Genomic DNA, 21,544 nt, shown 5'->3' with positions numbered 1-21,544 from the left:
CACTCTACCACACATACCACTATGGGTTCAAACACATGCGCGTAAAGAGAGTCTATAGCTCGTTACCACAGCGGACTAAAAATAACAGAATGTCCTGAAGATTCAGGTTTCTGAAATTAGTTTCACTTAGTAAGTAAGCGAAAACTGGACAGTTACATATCATATGACACGAAGTTCCACAATCGGAATCACAACTATCACAGCACGTTGAATATTTGTCATGTGATAGTTGAGTCGGCTGTGGCTTGTGCTGAGTTGCCACATAAGAATTTATGTGAAGCTTCACCCAGCACTTCAAAATCGAAATAGTTGGCTCAAGGACAATGCAGTCATGCGATGCTCCATTGCGAGCTAGCTTATCAGCCATTTCATTTCCAGCGATGGAAGAATGACCAGGTACCCATACAAGGTTTACAGAGTTGACTGAATTCAGTTCCTCAATTGGAGTTCGACATGCTTTTATAGCAGCCTGACTACCATTACCCCACAGTTATGGCTCAAATAGTGTAGAGTCCAACCTATAAAATTCAATAGAACGACATGGAAAACGTAAAATTGTAATTGAAAAGCACGAATTGAATCGTTTCAAATTGGAACTTCGGTTAGTAAACTGTTTTGAGTGTAATATTTACATAGGATTGCATAAAAATTAAAAATTGCATCGGTTTCTGAAAACCAAATTATGGATCAATTTTCATATTATGGATCAAATTGTGACATATTACGGATCAGTGCGCAAAATCAAGAGATTTTAAACTCAATGCATCTGTATTGCATGATTTGGTGAAAGTTAACAATGTGTCACATATTACTGCAAAAAATAGCATTGTTAGAGCTGGAAACAAGGGTAAAATGCCCTTTTTTGTGATATACTGCATTGTAGTAACTGAGGCATGAACTGTTTTCGCTCCACACCAAGTTTTCCACCCATTTTTGTCTGCTAAAAATGAAATTTACCAACCTTGATGTTGTATTAGTCTTATCCTTCTTTGCTATTGTCTGAAAATGTCGAATCCAATGCTTAAAATGGTAGAAATCTACATTCTTTGGAAGTGATCCATAACCGTGGTAAACAATCATTTCCTGGTCCATATTATGGATCACTAGTTAGAAGTGCTAATATTCGGTATTTAGAATCAAGAATCAAGAAAACTGTTTTCTAAAGATGAATTCACACTAAATCGAAGCGAACGAGCATGTTTTATGCTATAACATATGAATTTTATCACTTGTGGGAGCTTATGAATGCTGACGGCACTTATTACAGAAAACGACCATATAATGATAGCTGTGTGGTACCAACTAAACATTTGTCAAATACACCGTTATTAAGCGGTTGAATGTTGTGCTTAACTTTACAAATGCTAGAAGACAAATAGTATTACGTCAACGTTTATGTTTTGAGCTAGTTATCCGATGTTTAATGCCAAGTGATCCGTCACTGTGGGTGATCCGTAACTTTGTGGGCATGGTATCTGAACAAAAGTATATGACTTTACCCATTACGCGCTGTTGAAGTGCTGATTGCACTCCACACATAATAGCAAATATTTTCGCCTGAAAAACGATACAGTGTCTACCAAGTGAGTAAAACTGATTCAGCCTTACCTTACGGGAAAATAAACCAGCACCAGCTCTATCTTCAAGAAGGGAATCATCAGTATTACATATTTTATTGGTCGAACAACTATGTTGTGTAAATCCATTTGATATACATGAGTTTGAGGTCCCAAGTTTTACCAAAGGTTCGCCGGCATTGACCGAAGGCCATGCAAGCTTGTTTGACTCTGAAATCAATGTGAGGTGTCCATGAAAGTTTGGAATCTAGAACGACTCCAACAGATTTTACCTGATCAGTTACATTAATCTCAGTGCCAAAAAGGCAATAGATGTTTTATTCGGTTTAATTTGCGACACCAACTCTCGACTACCTGAAGAGCACTTTGCATCAGGTCGAATAGGGTGCTTATGCATATACCAACTATCAAAGCTAGATAGTCGTCGGCAAATCCATAAGTTGGAAAACCGCTATTATTGAGTTGCCTCAATAGCGTATCTACAACGAGATTCCACAAAAGTGATGACAAGACTACCCCTTGGGGGCATTCACAAATACTCAATTTTCGAATCGCTGCATGACGCAATGTCGAGAAGAGATGCCAGTTTTTAAGCATTTGATGAATCGAATTGGTAATCATTGTGGGTAGCCCATGGTTTCGAGCAGCTTCCAATATGGCATCGAAAGACACGTTACCGTAATTTCGGGTGAAATTGATCATTTTTCACGGTTTTTCTAGTCTATTTTCTATAATGTTAACAATCCCAAACAACTAAATGCAGGAAAACAAGTACGAAGGTGAGCCTCATCGACTTATGTACCGAAATTTTCTAACAAATGTCATTTTACCTCTAAAATAAAAAATCAGAGGATCTCATTTCGGGGTGAAATTGATCACTTGTCAATGCCATTATTGTTAGTTTCCGAAACAACTCTATATGATAAATTTGAGCACCCTGAATCCGAATATGCTTGTAAAATTCTTAACAATGCAATATTTATATAAATATCGAATAGTTAAATTTCAAGAATTACGCTGAAAACGCCTAAATGTATGCAATTTCCTAAGGAATTCAATGATATCTAAAAGAAATTCAATTATTTAAATCATATGAGCCAATTGGTACGAGTTTTGGTGATGAAATCTGGTTTGGGGATATATCTCAAGCATCCTCACTAACTTTCAGGTTTATACCATGTTCAAATCCTTGCTTATAAATAGAAGTTCATAGGTGTTCTTCAATACTGCACCGTGCATGATTTTGAAATTTTACGTTATTTTCATAGGAATAAACATTTTTTAACGCAAAAAACTTCACAACACAATATGACAATAGTTACGACAAGCAACGTTCATTTACTGCAGCTTACATCAATATTTGTGCTCCATTACGAGTAAATAAAATCGTGTGATACAATGATCAATTTCACCCTTCTGATCAATTACACCCGATTTTACGGTACCAAAGGAACCCTCAATATCCAAAAAAACACCCAAGTAGGATTGCTTTTGAGCGAATGCATTCTCGATATCGTATACAACTTTGTGTAAAACAGTCAAAAGAGTGGACTTTCCAGACTGGTAAGCATGTTGATTCACATGAAGAGGCATGTTTGCCAAATAAACATCACGTATGTGATAATCGATAATGCGTTCCAGACATTTCAGAAGAAAAGAGGTCAGACTAATAAAAAAAAGACGATTTTCAATCCCATCCGCTCCTGAAGATTTGAAAGGAGCAAAACTATTAAGTGCCCATTGAATCGATTCAGTAGTTACGATACTGCGAGCCAAGGTCAGAGACTCGTAACTACATGAAAAGACATTTGGTTCTTCCATAGATGCTGTGTCCACACATCTGGGGAAATGTGTATTGCATAATCATTCTAAAACTTCTTCATCAGAAGAAGTAAAGTAGGTAAGTGAATTTCGTTCACTTGGTGATCCTTAAATTTCGCAAGGATTTTGTTCAGCCTACCGACTTCTTGCAAACTGAAAACATCTGTACAAAGGGTTTTTCCAGCTGGATCGTTCAGCAGAACGAAGGCTCTTGTAAGCCTTGGTCGACTTTAACGACTCTGTGCAGCTGAACGGCGTCTGTTCCAACTTCTTCTACATTGTTTTCTGAGTCTAGTCAGATCGGAATTCCACCGTGGGGTACCTCTTGGAGTCTTCACAGAATTCAGAGGGCATGCTTCTTAAAAATCTTCCATAATACATTGTTGTTGGAGTTTTAACGGATTAATTTGGAAAGTCTCTCGGTTACTTACTTTTGTCTTTGAACAACCCTCTGAAACTCTATGTAAAATGACAGCAATGTAATATATCCCTTTCAGGCAAAATTTCAAGTTATTTGTAGTTCGTCATCCGAATTTCAGCCAATTCGGACTACCAGAAGCTGAGATACAGCACCCCAAACTTGGGCATTTTGTATGGAAAAACAGCATTTGGTTACTAACGTATGTTACTGGCTGTAATTCTGTAAAGGTTGACCAATTTTACCGTGTTATCCAAGTGTTATGGATATACCGGAATTGTTCAACAGCCCCCGAGATAAGTTAGCTAATAGGTGGCGGTAGCATTATTACGAGTACCGTTTTGCTTCGAATTGCCGGACGCTTCGAAAGCCGGACACCTTTGAGGAATTATTATATTTTAGTGGGTTTAATATGTGTTTTATCATATTTATATAACGTAGATCAATAGTTACGTTTGTTGTGCTCATTTGAAAGTAAATTGCATCAAAGCAGCCTAGAAACTGATAGAAACAAAAATGAAATTAAATTTCTTGTCACTCGCAGTACAAATTTCCTTTGCTGAAACGGCTCACTTTAAGAACATCAGCTTCTGCAATATTTGTGTTTCCAATAAGTGAAGTGTGTCTGATCTAGTGTTAATGTTTCTAATATGAAGTGTGGTGTTTATTTGTGCCTATGAAGAGATAAAGTGATTGAAATGTGATTAGAACAACCGTTTTAATTGCATAAATCTATATGTCCGGATTTTGAGGCATACATTTTGGTTGACTCAAAACCCGGACATGTGTTGAAGTGATACTTGTTACTCACCAGTAGTTCTGTTATTTTTTATTGGATAGTTTTACAACATTCGAGCCAAGTTGTTTTGCCATTTCGAGTTTGGGTAGAATATCTGGGAGTGAAATTATGGTTAAAATAATATGAGTTATGCTGTTGTGAAACGGATCTGTGCGACTACCACCAACCTGTAGAAAGAAACCATGATGAACACAAAAATCAAACGTTTATGGTGTCAATACACTTCAAATTGTTTTAAATTATTATAAATTATTATTATTTTTCATGAATACTATTACAGTACTTAAAATAAGAATATAAATTGTGTCTGATAGTCGATTCCAATCAAACGGAAACCCAAAACCGATGAAGTGCTTGATAAGGTTAGGTGCGTTTAAATGTACACGCTTGCTTCCTTAGCATTCGGGATTTTAAACATTTATGTAAACACCTATCAGAAAGAATATCATAATAATCAAATTTCGTTGCTTTTGCACATGTTTGTATATAAAATAATATTAAATTTGTGAAAATTTAGGTGTCCGGAGATTCGAAGCAAAAGTGTCCGGAATTTGAAGCAAAGTGAAAACAGTGTCCGGCTTTCGAAGCAAGAGACATGCACAAATTTTGCATATTTTATATATTTTTATGACTTAAACTGATATTTTATGTAAAAAATCATTAATAGGAAAAGACAAACTTCAAAACACTTCAAATCATTTCATGTAAATCGGTAAATTTGTCAGTAAAATATTACTTTCAATTTACCAAAGTGCTTAGGTGTCCGGATTTCGAGTCGAAACGGTACCTCCATGGTAATGCGGCCTGTAGCAATGGTAAGCAGCCGGATCGTATTCTTGGCTATTTTGATTTGATTAGGTGTTTTTATTCTAATGATACAGACAATTTGGCCGAAAAAAGTTGAGGTTGTGGAAATATAAAGGTAAAGGCTGAAAAGTTGACAGAGCTCTTTCTTTCTCATAATAATAATTATTAATTGTTAATTGGGCCCTCCTTATCCGAATGGTTAGAATCCTCGGCTACAAAACTAAGCCATGCTGAAGGTGTCTGGGTTCGTGTGTGAACTTCTTAACAACCGTAGGGAGAAGATTCTAGGAAGCACATTCTGAGCCTCTTAAGATGCAGATGCATCGAAGTCAAACCTCGAATTTTCAAGAGCACAAATCTAGAGAACCCGACAACCGTTCGCGCTGAAATATTGAACGATTGGTCACCACCAGCGAGTTAAATTTTCAGCACAGACGGTTGTCTGATTCTGTTGAAAATTCGAGGTTTAGCTTCGATGTAACTGCTCATAAATGCATACCAGTTCCACTAGCAAAACAGCGAACCTAAGAAAAACGCGATAGAAGTCGTGAACACTTTTATGCTTTATTTACTCCAATTAAATTGAAAATGCGATATTTTCGCACCCAAGTTTCCACTCAAATGGTGCAATGAACTATTGATTACAGTATTACATACATTTTGTTCATTAATTTTCTCAAATATTTAGTTAATATACGGGAAAATGTATGCGTGACTGATATGCGTTTATTTGCTCTTGAATGTACGAGAATAAACGGATAACAGTAGGGTAAAAGCACCGGTTTTGGCCAGCCTAGGAGAAAATGTCAATAAAAATTGTATGGGAAGCCGTATTTATTCTACAAATATGTCAAATGCATGTTTTCAATCCATATTATGTGTGTAAATTATCGAATCTGAGCAAAAACCATTATTTCGCTTTGAAAATATTGTTGGTCAATATAGGACACCAGAACCATTTTCGGCCAGAGACTCAACTTCGGTTCCTAAATTGGCCAATCACATTGATTTCTTATGAGAGTGGTCAAATTAGGAGAACCCTGGCCAAATTAGGTGTACGGGAATTAAAATTATAACGAAAAAGAATTGTTTTTCTTATTTAAAAATCAATTCGAACGAGTAAATGAATGTAGCTCTATCATATGAATGTGACCTACTGAACACAAAAGGTTTCATGCTGATTGGATATGCAAAACGGTGTATAATCCACTATGGCCACAACTGGAGTATGGCCAAAACCGATGCTTCTACCCTATCGGTGCTTACTATGATGCATCGGTTTTCACATATGAATTATTGTTGTTTTGACAGCTTAGTGTCCGCATTCAAAGACGCGAAAATGTCTGCTCTCGATTATTTGAAAAGTTATGATACCATGCCCACACAGTTACGGATCACCCACAGTTACGGATCATACATAAACGTTGACGCAAAACATATTTTCCCATGTTATACTACAACCACAGACAAACAGACGTAACACTTAGAACAAATCTGGATCAAAATCATAGTCACGAGGACATGTACGCCCAATGCTAAAATCGGTGTGCTTGGCCGACAGGCCAACAGATGGCGGTAGTGTGTAAACGTCAAACACGAACAAGAACGATGCAAGCGCTGCGAGTGGTGGATTAGCCACCTACCATATTTTTGAATCTACCGTTAAAAATGTGGTCGATGGACAATGATGAGAGTGTGACGTCTGTTTGTCTGTGCTACAACATTCAACCGCTAAATAATGGTGTATTTAACAAATGTTTAGTTGGTACCACACAGCTAGCATTTTATGGTCGTTTTCTGTAAGAAGTGCTGTCAGCATTCATAAGCTCCAACTGGTTTTAAAATGCAAATGATATAGCATAAAACATGCTCGTTCGCTTTAATTTAGTATGAATTCATCTTTGGAAAACATTTTTCTTGATTGTTCATTCTAAATATCGAATATTAGCACTTCTAACTAGTGATCCATAATATGGACCAGGAAATGATTGTTTACCACGGTTATGGATCACTACCAAAGAATGTAGATTTCTACCATTTTAAGCATTGGATTCGACATTTTCAGACAATAGCACTAAGGACAAATCTAATAAGACATCAAGGTTTGTCAATTTCGGTTTTTATCAGACAAAAATATTTCATCCATAACTGTGGGGTCATGGTACTTCTGATAGTTCCGAGGATGAGTGCAGGAATTTGGCCGATGGCGACCCGTTGGACAATGACGCGGGCTCTGAAAACAGCTTCGCTGGCTTCGACGAGAAGGACTGCAATGACGGCAATGCTGGCGGCGACGGCAGATTTCAGTTTCCTCCGAAGACGTAGTATTGGGTTGGCTATTTGAAATCGTTGAAGGACACTGAATATGCGACGGAGATTGTTGAAATGGAATCAGACGGAAGTTATACGGCCGTTGATAAATTCGTCTAAAACGCAAGAAAACAAAAAAAAAATTGATTGTGAAATACAACGCCAAGGAGCATTGTTCATCGTACCAAGTAAAGCTTGTCGATTGTGGGTGTATGATGAACTGCGGGCTCAAAATCTCGAAAAAAGACCGTAATCATCTTAACACGATGCTCTATTCGCCAGAGCGTGGAACGAGTGGATGTTCAAAGACGACGTCGCTACAAGTACTAGGAAGACAATCCAAAGAAATCCAATATATTGTTAAACTATAGTTTTCCATTTCATCTGGATGAATCAAACGGTTCTTCCGTGAAAGTGTGTCGGAGATTTTTTCTGAACACTCTGGGTGACGGCAACAAATCTGTATGTATGTAATATATTTCCCATACTTGACTTCCTTATCGACACAATTTGTCGCAAATCTTTATCAGACAAGTCGCGAGACTAACATGCGTTTATTAGTAACGTGGGACAACTGTAAAAAACCGAAGACTTTATCACTTCTCGATAGTGACAAAGTAACATGACATGCACTACACAAAGGACACGGGTGTGGTGAACCGTCGCGAATAATTGTTCCGTGGATTTCGGATGATACACATCTGCCTCGGTTTGAAGTTAAAACACAAGTGTCGTTTATTTTATCCATTAGTTCTGTCGTTACATATTGATGGAATGTGGATTAGGTGAAACTCGAAAAATACTATATTCCCACGTATGGTTTTCTACTACGTTAGCATTCTTAGCGCAACTAGAATGGCGCGTGTAGACTGTGAAACTGGAGACATTTTCCGTTGAAGACTTATGGTCGTGAGAAAGCTTCAAAACGTAGAATTCTATGGAAATGATAAAGTGCTGATTTATTGAAAAATGGTTGAGCGTTGCTAAGCGCAAGCGATTTGATTTAATAATGTTGTGGGGATGTTAAGGTTAAATAATTACACTACACGGGATATACAAACAAAGTTCGATGTGGGTTTAACATTTCTAGAACGAACTTATTATTTTCTTATAATACCATGAAAGTGCATAGAATTTAATAAGGTTTCCCGTAATTAACTAAAAATTGATGAAAAGTCATGTGGGACTGTTATGCATTTATGGGCAGTTAAGCACCTTCAAAGTTCACAAATTCTGCGTAAGCAAGGCAGACTTTTGACTAGGTTGATATTCCGGATATTCAGGATACTTCTGGTAATTCTCCAATATCTTTCCATGAATCACTCCAAAATATCCACCATGAATTTCCTTTCGGTCCTTTCACTAAGAAACTTCTTAGGACATTTTGAATGAAATTCATCTTACAAGTTCCGAGATAGGTACTTCTCAGGATACCTTGGAAAGTTCGTTTAAAGTTTCTTCTTGGATTCTTTTAGAATCAACACCAGCATCTACTCAATACCTTTCCCAGATACTTCTACCAGATCAAAAACATTCATCCAACGATTGCTTCAAGATTTTTTTTCCAAGGGCAGCTTTGAAAGCTCTACTAAAATACTAGCAATACTTAATAAACTTCTCATAAATTTCTCTTGGAAGTCGTTTGAGCATACGGGATTTTATCCAAGAACCCCTCGTTTTTTTTCTAAAATACAGTAATTTCTTCTATAATTACTCTGGGATTCCTTAAAGTAATCTCTAAAATGTCTTTTTATGGAATTGGAGAAGAAATATTTCCAGGTTTTTTGTTCACTGATTCTAAACCTAATTATAATTGTGGCTCTTGAAAAAAATATAGATAGTAACATGAATATCTCCTTAAAAAAATAAAACAATATAAATTCCTGACTTTTATGTAGGAATTTCTTAGGAAACATCTTGAAGATTCAATTAAAGAAGATCAAGTAATGCTCTTGAACAAAACTCTTAAAAATTAAATATCTGCTGGAAACGTTGAAGGTGCTATGAAAAAACTTCTACAGAGACCAATGGAGAATTTCCTTCATGTGAAGCTTCGAGTAATTTCTGGTCGAATCCATAACGCACGCTTCAATAAATATTAATGAGATATCCCTACTACTACTACTTTTTTGATGAAATTCCTAGCGCAACATTAAAAGTTTCTTACAAGAATCTCTGTAGTTATTACTGAAAAAAAAAACAAATTGGATCCTTGGAGGCATCCTTACTGGTATTTTAAGGAGCACTCCAGCCTAAAAAACAATGAGATGTCCTTAGCAAAATTGCTAGAAAAAAATCTCAAAAACTATAAGAATTTGTTTCTCAAACAACTCTTGAATCAGTGGTAACATAAACCTAGCAAATTTATCCGTTTTATATTATTCTTTTACAATTTTTATCATAACATTATTCCTTGAGAACACCCCAAGAAATTCATCCAAGGATAAAAACATTCCTTTAAACATAAAATAACTTTTTTTTGTTTACTACACCCACAATTAAGTAAATCTATTATTCTTTTGAATTACAAGATAAAACTGCATCTACCCAATACGGGTAGTCTAGTCAAATTAAGGGGATGCAAAGGGTTGTATGTGACAAGAACTTATTTTGAGAAAATTGGCCTTGAAAAAAATCTCTTCAGATCTTTGATGTGGGCCTGGTTTCAGCTAGAATTGCTCTTACTTAAGATTTCTTTAACCCTCTAAAACCCAGCCCCGCCTTTAGACGGGGTACACTTTGGAATTTTGTGTATTTTTTCTAAGCTTTAAAATCAAAATGATTTTATTTTTGGTATACCTTGGGCCATAACACGCATATTAAGAAAATTTTATTCACAAGTTGAAACATGTTTGTATTTTTGAAAAAATGTTTGAACAATTGTATTATTTTATAACCAACAAATGCCTGGGTCTAATTTAACGCGTAATACAAAAATGTGTACACAGAAACAGAGCCTGGTGGAAATTAAATAATTTCAAATCGATTTTCCGTTAGTTACACGGAAAATAAAATATGTGCCTGAAAAAATAAGATTTTTTTTATTTTCAACCCACCATTTGAAAGATAAAATATCATTTCTCCGTGAATTAAAAAAAATCTTCGAGGGAAATGAAAGTTATAATGATTTGAAGACCATTTTCAAAGGATATATTTAGGTTTTTAAAAAAAAAATCCGTATGCTGTTTCATATACCACTCTAGAAAAAAAAAACAATAATTATCAGATTCGCGTTAAATACTCAAAAGATGTGACATCTAAGCATCTTTTTTGTGAATTTGAAGACATTTCGTTGCCACAAGAAGATATAGTGATTTGTGTATTTAACTGCGAATTCATTTGATTTTTTTAGGGATCATAAAAATAAAACCTAAATTGATAAATTTGTGAATAAAAATAAATCATTGTCCAGAACGTGTTTAGATCGATTTTGGATACCGAAAAATGATACTTAGATCAAAAATAAAAATTCTGGTATTAGAGGGTTTTAAAAAATCAATTATTTTTACAAATACCAACACTAACTACCATTTCATTTACGATGAGAGGTTCACTAGAATTCAATGAAACTCAATTTGGAATGATAAATGTGAATTTCTAATAGTAAAATCTTATTACGGAGTAGGTAGGGTGCTCGAAAATCTAGAAAATGTGCTTACGTAATTACCCAGACAACCAGAAGTCGCATAACAGTTTACGAACAAAGTCGTTCAATTGTACACATTGAATCACATCCGCACTACATGGTGTGCAAATTCGTTTGACCGCCAAGTTTCCTCGCATAAAATGGTTTTTTTATGGGTTCATATGTACATTTCTTTTAGTCCCGCATACATATACAAAGTAAGTCGGATCAATCCGTAGCAGCTGTCAGATCAATTTTGTTATCGCCTCCATTTTTGTACGTATAATCCCTTTTCACGACATCTTATACGTGAAACTTTGCGCATATAAGCTTCGCATATCGCAAAAGGTGATTTCGTTTTATGTACATTCTGGTTGTGTGGGTATTGAACCAGCCCTTACACCTCTCTGCTTTGGAGCTTCTTGATTTTCTCATACGCTAGTCACCGTATTACTAAAGTTGACTATTTTATATTTGCCTCTTTTCAGACTATTATTATTTTTACACTAAGTGTTATTTCGACTGGGATCAATTTTAGCGACGCTTCAAATTCAGACGAATTGACATTAGAAGTTAAAAAATAAAAATATACTTAAATTTGTTCATTCTGTGTCTATATGTGTTTCGGAGTGCACTTGAATATAAATTATCAAATTTTGCGTAGAATCTATTCGACTTCGATTTTCTAATGAAATCTTAGCTATTTGACCTCATTTTTTTCATTTAAGAAATTTGTTAGTAGCTCTTTTTAGGACATCACTAGGAGTTCCATAAGAAACAAATTGCAATTACAGAAATTTCCCTCTTTTGGAGGGTTTCTTCAGATGTATTTTTAGGGTATATTTTCTTGATTGTCAACCGGAGGAGATTTCTTCAAAATTTGCCGCTGGGATTTTCCATGGATCTCCTTAGTCTTAAACGTGCGTTTGAGCAAGATATCTCCGAGAGGAGTGGTTCTTCTTTAATTATTTGAAGTACCTACAACAATAAGTATTAATTTGACAAGACATTTGAATATTAATTTGCTTCCGAGGATGCTGAATCTATATTAGAATGAGTTATCGACTCAAACTCAAATTTGCACGTTTTTGGTTAAAATGGATTAGTTGAGTTTTGAAGCAAAAATTTATGTTTTTGGGCACATGTCCTATTTAATTTGCTATTAAATGTCTGAACATGCAGATAATTTTTTTTTTTAAACTTTTATGTTTTCCTAACTATCTGATATAGTAGATGAATGTTTGATTTTGTTTTCCAACTAAAAACTAGAATTTAAAATTGTGTTTTTGCTATTTATTTGAAAATATGGACTAGAGTCAACCAGGCTTACTCCAGATATTTGTCTGCTAGAAACCTAAAACTTTTCTAAAATACTATCAGAATTTCGTTAGAATTCGTCCAACGATTTCTGAAGAAACACCTCTAAAATATCAACTTAAATATCTGAAAGAATCCTTCTAATAATCTTCTAAGAATGTTGTAGGGATTACTATCGAACAACCATCGAAAAAGTTCTTAGAAATGAAAGTTTTTGGTAAAATTTACGATTGAATTTATCGCAGAATTCCAGAAGATTTACCAGGAGTTATTTCTCAATAAAACATCTAGGAGAACTATTGATAGTCATAATAAATTTTCGAGCTGCTATAAAAGCTTTAAATAATTAAAATCCAAAAACAAATTTAGTACTTCACCATTTTATTCCACTAGAAAATTTATGATGGAATATCTTGAAAAAAGTATTAAGAAATTCATTTAGGTATCGTTAGTAACATTTAATAATTAAAACTTCCAAAAAATTTAAATTATGTTTTTTTTTTTTTGAAGAATTTGTTAGAGTTATTTATTTAAAAATATTTGATAATTCTTTTTCTTCTTTCACTCAGGAACGAAGCTTTTGATACAAAGCATTGAGAAATTTGTGTAGAAAGTTTCGCAAGAGTTCTAGGAAAAATACACATGGAAATAACTGGATAAGATTTAAGGCATACCCAGCATTCATTGCAAAGTTTACTGTAAAAATATACTTTTGCTTCCCAGTCGATCTCTGGCGCTCTTCATCGAACGAATCACTTTATCAGCGTTGCTAGCCAGTGCCGATCACGCCTCAAACCGATGCGATCACAGCTTCGTGAATTGAGTCCCACATGACATCACCAACCATCCGTAACGACCTGAGAAATACGACAATTCTCTACTGTGCAATCCGTCCGTTGTCAAACTTTGAAAATTGAATTCTAACAACAAGGCAATGGTCCGAGTCGATATATTCATTTTCTTTTTTTCTCTCTTTTTATATTTTTTCTCATTTTCCTATTTTTTATTTTCTCCTGTTTTTATATAAATCCCAATCGATTTCTGGTTCAAAGTAGCTGTCTTTATCATGTATGATGATATCTTCGTTATAGGTTCAATTTAAACTTCATGACTCCAAGTGAATAACACTCAACGCTACATCAACACTCCACTATCAATACCATCCCAAATACAACTTGATTGCATTCCTATATAGAACTTAGTTAGACGCTTGTGGGCTAAATAAAATCGTACATTTCAATGCGGCAAATTAAAAAAAAACGCTGTGAAAGCAATAAGTACCTTATACTGTTAAGAAAATAAGGGTTATTAGATCCGAAAATGCTCTGTCGTTGGAGTCAACGCAACATTCTCACCGCACCAAAGTAACAGCAGTTAGCACTCTAAAACTACAATACTCTTTAGAAACATATTTACGGCGAGAACTCAGAAGACGTAATAACATGGCTGAACTGCAGGCCACCGAAGAACCGATGGAAAAACGCTGTGCCTTTCACGTTCATGAATCTTTTTGATGCACAACTGCTGATGGAACGGCATAGAACTTGAAATTCGCCCACGAAACTAAAAATTATGCCTGAGCCTATAGTCAAACAAGAATAAGGAAAATAGATAACACGAAGCTATAGCTTTAACTAGGAATCATTTTAAGAATTTTGAATCATAAAAAAAAGTTTTACTCAACCCGTGGGGAAGCGTAGTATATATTCAGTAGCCGATAAGTTGAGCAAGATGTGATAAATTTTAGCTAGTTCTTGAATGACGGTTACCAAATGAAACGAAAACGACAAACAAGCATGACAACAACTTTATCAACTAATTTTAGAACGAGAACAAACATAGACAAATATGTAATACTGCTGCACAAAGAGTTTCAATCTAACCGTACAGGGCTGTTGCTTCAACGATTAAATACAATAATTAACGAGTAAAACCACTAGATCGAATAAGTCCCCTCCCATGCAGAGGCGTACGTGTACATATTGCCAGGAAAAGTGACGCGCTTCTAAAACAAAACTTTAAAATCAGTTGACTGCTGACAGTGTGCTTCTACCAAACAATAGTTTATAATATAAATTTACCAAACACAGCATCACCAAAGGCTAATCGTAAAGTATGTAATTCAAATTCTAACACTGTTACCTAGACAAACAGTTTCAATATGCCCCAATAACGATGTTGAACATGCTTAACCTCTAAATACCAGTTAATCGTGCAGTTATTTCGAATAATGCAAGAGTTTTAATTTATTTAAGGATGTGAGCGATTTGATGAGATAATTTTTATAGAAACTGTTACTGAAAACTTTAACCAAGCATTGTTTACGTTTAACTGTTCATCATCTGAAACAGTTCGAAATCCATCATTTAGGTTGAACTTCACTTCTATTTAACTTTTGAGTACATGATCTTGAAAGAATTCTTACATTACAAGATGTGTCTAAAACCGTTAGTTAACGAAAAATATGACCATCAACTCAGCACCCACCATTTGAAAGATAAAATATCATTTCTCCGTGAATTAAAAAAAATCTTCGAGGGAAATGAAAGTTATAGTGATTTGAAGACCATTTTCAAAGGATATATTTAGGTTTTTTTAAAAAAAATCCGTATGCTGTTTCATATACCACTCTAGAAAAAAAAAACAATAATTATCAGATTCGCGTTAAATACTCAAAAGATGTGACATCTAAGCATCTTTTTTGTGAATTTGAAGACATTTCGTTGCCACAAGAAGATATAGTGATTTGTGTATTTAACTGCGAATTCATTTGATTTTTTTAGGGATCATAAAAATATATACACATCGTAATTTAATCAACAAAAATAAATAGGTATCTGTGAGATTTTCATTTGGACTTAAAAAGATATATGTTCCCCAAAATTTGGAAAATATTTTAAAGGTGGAAAACAAAACCATCGTGATTTGAAGTGTTGAGCCTATTTTCAATAATATTTAAAGCATGATTAAATCAGTGCTTCGAGTACAGAAATTAGAGGTCGAAACAAAGGTTCATCAATTTTGTATCTTAACCCTCTAATACCCAATCCCGCCTTTAGACGGGGTACACTTTGGAATTTTGTGTATTTTTTCGTAGCTCTGAATTCAAAACGATTTTGTTTTTGGCCTTAACCTTGACTCATAACACGCATATAAAAAAAAGTTTTTTATGACTTTTGAAACTTTTTTGTATTTTTGAAAATTGTATGAAACATTGTATTCTTATGTAACCTACAAATGCCTGGGGTTCATTCAACGTGCAATATAAAAAATCGCACCTTTTAAATTTTTTTCATGATTAACTTACCACAGAAGAAGAGATTGGTGGTATTAAAATAATTTCAATTCTGTTTTTCCGTTAATTATACGGAAAATAAAAAAAATCCAGAAAAAAAATAAATATTTAATAGTTTTAAAAGCACCGTAAAAACTTGAATTTTTATTATTGACCGTTCAGTTCCTAATTGTTCACGACCGTTTGAAACAGTCGTCGTCTGAAACGGTCGGTAAAACAGTCGCTGTCAGATTTGGCAGCAACAATGAGCGAGAAAGTTTTCGCGAGCAAACGTGCCCCTCTACTCTTTCAAGTAGAGCAACAAGAACAGCAGAGTGGCCGTCGGATCAGATTTCCAAATCAGCTGTTGTTGACACTCAGCTGCCGACTGCACGGCTCGAAAAATGAGGGGTGGTTGGATGGAATGTTTATAAAAGTACCTTTCACTAAACAAAATTCAGCTCGTTATAAATGTTTCTCATGCTCAAAATTCAGTTTCAATAAGTGGCAATAGTTTATTACGCGTAAGGTATGTATAGTTACCATAACAATGTGTTTCAACAACATTGGCAACATTATTTGATTTGGATGGAATACATTGAGATTCCCCTCGATTCCCGACAACTGTTTCGAACAGTCTCATAAATAGCCGGGATAATCTAACATTCAAGTGGATATACAATATTGCTAAAAATCAGTAACTAGAAGAGACTTCAAGAAAATGAAATGAAATGAAAAAGAATAGGGATGTTGAAAAATAAAAAAAATAAAAATCAAAAACCAAAATTCATAAATTTGCGAATAAAAATAAATCATTGCCCAACACTTGTTTAGAACGATTTTAGATAACTAAAAATGATATTTAGATCGAAAATAAAAATGTGGGTATTAGAGAGTTCAATTTTTAGATTTGACTGTTTTTAATGATAACGAATTTTCTTTAGTCGAGTGATTCGAGAACTCAATTGTAGGCCAATCTATCTATATACCGTGCACCCCCGCTAATTTGAACGGTACCTCATGCAAACCATCGGGGTTCATTTTTAATTTGAACATCTAGTCTCCCTAGAAACGTGTTTCTGGTAACCTCTTTCACTGTTTTGTTTTGATTCTGCGTTCCGTTCCATGAGCTAAATGACGTTTGAACCATTTTTAATCTGAACGATGTGCAAATTAGCGGGGTACAGATTAAAAAGTGTTCAGATTAAATGTGGTCAAACCAACGGGGGTACTCGGTATACATAAAAATGGAATGGTGTTTGTATGTCACGAAATGGCTCACGAACGGGTAAACGGATTTGAATGATTCTTTCTCAGTTTTGTTCGTCAAGGGTTCCGACGTGTTTGTGTGTATAAAAGTCCCAAGATATTCACCGGGAAAGTTGAGAGATCTTTCAAAATTTTTGGTTCAAAATAAATAAATAAATAAATAAATGAATAACTTGGTATTTTTTATCAAGCTTCTAATTGATGATGCTTTCGAACCTTCATCGAAAATAAAAAATATAGATTGTCCAGCTAATTTTGAATAATCTTTGATTTTGATAACCTCCAAAAACTGACCGTTCTAAACGTTGTGCCTTATAAGTGTGAAATTAAATTATTTTGGTAACTTTTTTATTACCGCAACATTGCACAATATTAGTCGAACGATGTACAGAAAACTGATTGCGATTTTATTGACAAATTAAAAAGTACATGTACAATGTGTCCACTTTATAAAATGAACAGTCCTTACTTGATGGCAAGACGAAGTTTGCCGGGGCCACTAGTATTAAATAAAATCAGAGTGTTTTCAAATAGACTGCAAATCCGAAAACAACCCAAGTAACCACGAAGCTATATATAAATACTTTATGTTTGCTCTATAGTATGCTATCAGATTTTGTTTTAAAGTGACATAACCTTTAAGAGCTTTATAAAGCATAATTAAAGTGGGAAAGGGCCCCACAACAACCAAATTAATGCAAAACTTGGTAAAGCAGTTTTAATGCACAAGCCCTACTAAAGCATTTATGTTTGTATATTTAGGGTTCATGATGTATATTAGCTTAAAATAATGTATGTTTAGGGCTTGCGTTAAAAATAAACAAAACAATGAATCCATTGACTACCTTTCAATGGTTTCTTTACCAGCTTAATGATTTTTTTGTTAGAATCAGGATTCGAACCCACAACTAGGATGATGGTGTGCTGGATGCCTGGCGCGTTGGTGTCCTGTGCTAAAGCTGCTGATGTAATAAGGTAGGATAAAAGTTCCTTATAAACGAAGCCATTGTGTGAGTTAACATTACTATTCGCCCAGTTATTGCGAATAGAAAGAATTCTCTTCGGCGATTGATTTCCTTTCCTCATCAAATGAAACATCAATAGAAAAAATTTGATCACCATTCTTTCTCGAGTGCGAACGTGCTCGATCGTCTTACTTATTTATTACAGATTCGAGTGCGTTCAATGAGGTTATGTAATCTTGTATGACAGCATAACTGTATATTCACTCTAAACGCTTAGCATAATGCTATATTAAAATAATGCTACAAAGCATTTACAATGTTAATCAAATGCATCATTGCTTGACAGTTATTGAATAAATGCATGATAACATTATTAATGCAAAAAATGTTGACTTTCGACCAAATTAATGCAATGGTATAATGCTTGTGGTTACTTGGGTGGTGATCAAATTATTTCTATTGATGTTACATTTGGCGAGGAAAGGAAATCAATCGCTGAAGAGAATTCTTTCTATTCGTAATAACTGGGCGAATAGTAATGTTAACACACACAGTGGCTTCGTTTATAAGGAACTTTTATCCTACCTTATTACATCAGCAGCTTTAGCACAGGATACCAACGCGCCAGGCATCCAGCACACCATCATCCTAGTTGTGGGTTCGAATCCTGATTCCAACAAAATAAAATCATTCAGATGGTAAAGAAAACCATTGGAAGGTAGCCAATGGATTCATTGTTTTATTTATTTTTAACGCAAGCCCTAAACATACATTATTTTAAGCTAATATACATCATGAACCCTAAATATACAAACATAAATGCTTTAGTAGGGCTTGTGCATTAAAACTGCTTTACCAAGTTTTGCATTAATTTGGTTGTTGTGGGGCCCTTTCCCACTTTAATTATGCTTTATAAAGCTCTTAAAGGTTATGTCACTTTAAAACAAAATCTGATAGCATACTATAGAGCAAACATAAAGTATTCATATATAGCTTCGTGGTTACTTGGGTAGTACACGACACTGACAGTTGAGGTGTCAGTGTCGTGTACAGTTGTGTCAGTGTCGGCCTTACAGTTGAGGTCAAAATACGCGTATCAAAGGGTACAAACTCTAGTGAAATTAAATGATATAGTACTGAATTCACTTTTCATTTATTTGAAGAATTATAAATTTTGTACTCTTAACTAAAATGGCATGCTATTTGAATGTTTTCTCCATGAATTCAGTGACATCCAATTGAGAGAAATGAAAAGTTTAGTGATTTGCAGTCAAGTTTGCATCTGTATACTTAAATTCTTGGTCTTTTTATACATTTGAATATGCATTCATGGCAACACATCTTTGATTTGTTTGAATAATAAAAGGTCAGAATAACAGGTATATTTCAAACGAGGCTGATCAAGTATACCGTTTTGAGTCATGTTCCGAACACTAGGTTTTTGTATAATGATTTGGTTGAAATGTTTTACCACAGATAATCTGTGGTTTTACTAAAACATGTCATCAACACATCAGGAAATGGCAGTCAATTGAAATTTCATTTCAGTCTTTCAATCTATTTTTACCTCAGGAGTAGAGATGATTCGCTAGTTAAAGGCCAATAAATCCAGCTCAGATAATTTGTTCGGCTAAATTATTCATTTGAATAAGATTTATCCATGCGGTTCGGAATTTGAATCAAGGTGTTCGGAATATGGGACAGACTGAGTACATACAGTGTTCGGCATTTGAATCAAATGATGTTTCAAATCAAATGATGTTTCATACTTTTACGTAAAACAATACTAAAAAAATGAACAAACATTTTTATTGACCAGGGGACTGACACGACTGTCATCCTGCATACATTTCGGCTCTTCCTCACATCGTTTTGGTACTTCGCGTTTTGGTACCCACTTTCTGGTCGGTTTGCCCTAAACTTGCTCCTGATTTTCGAGTATACGGCTCATACGCTGATAGTGCTAGATTCTGGCATTTAAACAAATCGCATTGAATCGTCGTATTTGATGGTGCTTTTCATTAGTTCACCATTTTGTTTAACGATCAACGCTCCGTCATCGTAATCATCGTCATCATTGAAACTTGAAAAGCAGTTTTTCTGTTCAAAACTAAAAATTATTCGATGAAAATGTGTTCACTGTGTTTCGGTTGGAGAATAGAATACAGTGAACACATTTTCTTGTACATTTTCTCGATTTTGAACGAAAAAACTGCTTTTGAAAATTCCGAAATCAATGACGGATCCTGCCCCCTTAATGTTTTACGCATCAGAGAGGTATCATTGATGTGTCCTCCCCATAAAAACATATGTTTTGTCCCTCCCAAAACAATCAAAACAAGAACACTGGACGCCATGTTGAATTGATGTTGGGCTGGTGAATATTGGCTCATGCCACCCCCCTGTTATTGACACACCCAACTGCTAACAGTTAGACCACAGACAAACAAACGTAACACTGACGAAATTTCCATCGACCACTCATTTAACGATCATTTCTAATTAGCTATGTTATTTACAAATCTCACAACCAGAGGCGCGCGCATCGTTATTCCGGTCTTGTTACACAAAACACCTTTTCGTGCAACATGCTCACCAGATGATGATGGTGTGAAATGGGCAATGGATTTTAAAGAAATTTGTTCTAAGTGTTACGTCTGTGTGTCTGTGGTTAGACTTTACGAAGAAATTAAAATTTTCACAAATATCTGCTAATTTATGTTCATCAGATGTATATGAAATCACTGTACCGTGCACCCCCGCTAATTTGAACGGCACCTCATGCAAACCATCGGGGTTCATTTTTAATTTGAACATCTAGTCACCCTAGAAACGTGTTTCTGGTTACCTCTTTCACTGTTTTGTTTTGATTCTGCATTCCGTTCCGCAGCGTTCCATTTCACTTTACTTCGTTCCATGGGCTAAATGACGTTTGGACCATTTTTAATCTGAACGATGTGCAAATTAGGGGGGTACAGATTAAAAAGTGTTCAGATTAAATGTGGTCAAACCAACGGTACTTAGAAAAATGTGCACTTTTGATCAAGCTACAAAAAACCGTGATATTGTTTTTGCTAAACAACCTAATAAGGCAATCCATGAGACAGCTGCGATCAGCTGTTTTTTTTTGTTTACTATGTGCTTTTGACGTTTCGCGATTGGAGTGACTTTCGATTACAAAGGAAAATGTAAAGCTCCGATAACATTCGCATGATTTGTTTACTCTTTCATTTCAGTTGCATTCACACTTTTAGTAGAGTGCCTGTAAACAAGAGTGACGTCATGTTTCAGTTTTGACAGGTCTCCTGCTCGATTGGAACGCGGATTTGTATGGAAATGACAGTTCGCCGCTGTTCCAATTT

This window comes from Aedes aegypti, chromosome 3, assembly GCF_002204515.2.
Source record: "Aedes aegypti strain LVP_AGWG chromosome 3, AaegL5.0 Primary Assembly, whole genome shotgun sequence".
NCBI classification, from domain to species: domain Eukaryota; kingdom Metazoa; phylum Arthropoda; class Insecta; order Diptera; family Culicidae; genus Aedes; species Aedes aegypti.
This window is presented reverse-complemented; position numbering follows the sequence as displayed.